General features: G+C 40.6%; 1 long non-coding RNA gene across 1 annotated transcript; it reads left to right on the top strand.

The window, feature by feature from the left end:
- The first annotated feature begins 978 nt into the window (after nt 1-978).
- On the top strand, nt 979-3041 carry LOC145720292 (uncharacterized). The gene is made up of 4 exons (XR_014143214.1): nt 979-1248; nt 1917-2087; nt 2419-2502; nt 2694-3041. It is a non-coding gene; the product is annotated as an uncharacterized LOC145720292 (long non-coding RNA).
- Nucleotides 3042-3684: the final 643 nt, after the last annotated feature.

The raw sequence follows: 3684 nt of genomic DNA on the forward strand, positions 1-3684 counted from the left end.
CTAGATGTTGTATTTTTCACATTATGGACCCTTGTAAATAACACCAGGAATAACTTTATTAGTACTTAAAAGACTCATGAAAAGTACTGTGAGCCTATTTTCCTTGGCATTTTCTTAAAAAACAAAATATCGATGAGTAACTTAAGTGATTTACTGAGATAAATACTTTTATTATTGACCATGTTGAGATGATGTGGTACGGAATTTTGGTTGGTTAGCGAGTACATCTCAACTGTCTTAATCTTGTTAGTTTCAGTCAATCAGTCAAACCAAAATTGAGCTCAACGATTGTGCTTCTAGAATGGATGATACGAGAGACATTAAAAACACAGGAAGAAATGATTCATTGAGAGTCCAGTATATGCTATATATTTTATATAAATCTTCTCGTTTACTCTCTTATTCCCTCTCAGCTTAACTATTATTGTTATTTACATTTTAAAGATGAAGAATGTTGGTTTCAGAGAGCTTTGGTGAGCTGCACACATTCTTTATGAGGAACAGCACTATTTGAACACAGATCTGACTTCAAAATATGTGCACAGGGTGACTGGGTGGCTCAGATGGTTAAGCGTCTGCCTTCGGCTCAGGTCATGATCCCAGGGTCCTGGGATCGAGTCCCGCATCGGGCTCCCTGCTCCTTGGGAGCCTGCTTCTCCCTCTGCCTCTCTCTCTCTGTGTCTCTCATGAATAAATAAATAAAATCTTTAAAAAAAAAAACAACAAAAAAACCCAAAATATGTGCACAAGTCACCACTCATATTTTCTGTTTTTAAGCCTTTCCAGTCTGAACGAGCAAATGTGATTTATGCACACAGAGACTGAGACAGAGTCACACAGATTCACACATACAGTGAAGGGATCAGTCTAAGGCTGTATTTTATCAGGAGCCTGAATTAGTACCTGAACTGGTGGGGCAGGGTACATGTGTTCTGATGATTAAAGGAAACAGAATCTTGTGAGCTCAACAAATGGGAATAAAGGAAATGGGAGTATGTCATGACTGGGCTAACACTTGAGGATTATTCACAGCGAAGAGTTGGTGACAGGCTCCCATAAAAACAACACAGAAGCAGCAGAGAGGGGGCCTAAGGAGGAGGGTAGCGGAGAGTGAGTACCTCAGAAACACTGAGTGTTCAAAACAGGGTCAAATGACTGAGTAGGAATGAAAAGAATGAGGATTGGAGGAAGGATATCAGGTCTGGCCAGAAAGGGTCACGGTGACTTTCAACTCAGTATTTTAATAAGGTAATGGGCTGGGGATGGGGATGTCAGCGATGAGGCATAATCCTTAAAGCAGCTTCCAAAGGCAAAAAGGCTCCTTGGCTTCCTCTTGTCATCACCTTTCTAGGCACTGGCTCTGCTCATCTCCACCACCTAGGTGTCTGAGGAGAGTCCCCTCCATGGGCAGTCCCTGGGCCGCCCAACCTGTCTCCTGTCCAAGTTCTTGCACCATCCCATTACCACCTCAGGGAATGACATGAATTGGTATTTTTTTGGCGTGTTTCAGAGACTTAATTTCGTGTCATGCAGATGTTGAATATGATGATGACTTTCACATGTGGCCAGATTACCCTTTAAGTCCTCATAGAACAGTCTCATTTCCAGAGATTATGGGGCTTAACCTCTTTTGACTTAGCTTCAGTACTGATGCAAGTTAATAGACTGAAAATGTCAATGGGACATAAAAAGAGAAAGCCTCTTTCGAGTGCCTTCCAGTTGCTAAACTTTAGCCTAAATATTTTTACGTAGAGGAAACACAGTCATCTCACACATAGGAATTTGAAATAAACACAGCAGTGTTTACACTTTACGTTGAAATCCTTAAAGGGAGTTGATAACTGAATTTAGCTTTATCTCCGTTCAGTAGATTCTGTAGATTCTGTTTAATTGGTTTGTCTTCACTTACCCAAAAGCTGTACTCAGGGAAAGAGATACTTGACAAAGGTGAGCCAAAGCACAGTGGCATAACTTCTTATAGAGACCTTGACATTGTGATGTAATGTTTCTGTCATCGATAACTACTGTAGTCACCGCACTGCCAATGATTCCGGCTTATACTGGACATCTTTAATTATTGATGAAGGGTAAGTTCTCATAGACATCATAATCATCGTAATAATGACTATACTGGTAGTTGGGAATAGTTTGGTTGAGACCTATTATATTCTGTTTCACTGTACTACGTGGGAGTAAATACTTGCTTTCTTTCGGCCTCTATAGCCATACTTCCAGTATAACGGAACAAAAGAGGAATTTCTGCTAGTGTTATGATAATCCACAAAAAACCCCCACATGTTATTCATCAACTTATCATTGACTTAGATTTCACTGTGCTCTTTGGGGGAAAATCGGAACAGCCTCTATCCTAAAAATTGAGTCACGCTAAATGTCGTATATGTGGTCATCTCTCCCTAGGGGTTCCCTGAGGTGAAACAGATCGTCATGGATGTGTGGCCTTGGAAAACTTCACCGAAAGCTGGTTTCTCTACATATCTGAAGGTTTGAAGAGGAGATGCTATCTTTAAATTAACATACACTTATTGATAGCTACTATGTGCCAACCACCGTTCTAGATATTTTATCTATTCTGATGGAGTTTTTGTTTTGTTGTTTGTTTGTTTGTTGTTTCATTTTTTGGTAAACCTGGCATTTCTTTTTTTTTTTTTTTATTAAACCTGGCATTTCTTTAGAGGATCAGTCCACGCACTTGATATCCTGGCTCTAGAAAACAACACTTGACCAAACTAAGCCAACGAAAGGCATTTCAGGGACTTCTGCTGGAATTTTGGGAGAGACGCTCTAACTCAGCAGAAGTCAAGATAGCAAGATCTAAGTCTTAAAGTGCTAGGAGCTATCCTCGTTGGGAAGGAAATGGCCTGCGTAGGAATCAAACCAGCGCAAAGGAAAGCCGAGTCAAGCTTTGGAGACGTAGTATGGTGGCACCTTCATTTGAATATATACCTGAATCCAGGTGCACCAGAAGCCGCTGAATCTGACAGTAATCGAAATAATAAATTTGTTGTTGTTAATTAAGCCAATATGCATTGAGGTTTGTCTCTCTTTTAGAGAAAAAGTCCTGATGAATTTGTTTCCTGGAGTCATTATAAAGAATAATGAGAGGGTTGCTGGGGTGGCTCAGTTGGCTAAGTGTCTGACTCTCGGTTTTGGCTCAGGTCATGATCTCTGGGTCGTGGGATCGAGCCCCGCATCTGGCTCCCCACTGAGATGGGAGTCTGCTTCTCTCTCTCTCTCAAATAAATAAATAAATCTTTAAAAAATAAAGAATGATGAGGTGTAGGTATCATTATCCCTTTTGTGCAGCAGATGAAGACACAGAAACTTAAGCTAGGTAATTTGCACAAGATGATAGCTCTTAAAGTGCAGGTGCGGGGATTCCCACACCGTTCTTCTTGCTACAGTTCTGCTCACGTCATTGTTCACAGGTTAGAGGTGAAACATTCATGTTGTCTCACTGTCCTCCCACTCTATCCCACCCTTTGATTTACAGCACACATTGTGCCATGTTGGGGTTAGAAATAGTCTTTGGCTAAATACTTGTGTATTTCCAATGGAATATTATGCAGCCATCAAAAGGAATGAGATCTTGACATTTGCAACGACGTGGATGGAACTGGAGGGTATTATGTTGAGTGAAATAAGTCAAAAAGAGAAAGACATGTA

The sequence above is a fragment of the Leptonychotes weddellii genome, chromosome 2 (assembly GCF_054177405.1).
Source record: "Leptonychotes weddellii isolate Sample4059 chromosome 2, ASM5417740v2, whole genome shotgun sequence".
In the NCBI taxonomy this organism is placed as follows: domain Eukaryota; kingdom Metazoa; phylum Chordata; class Mammalia; order Carnivora; family Phocidae; genus Leptonychotes; species Leptonychotes weddellii.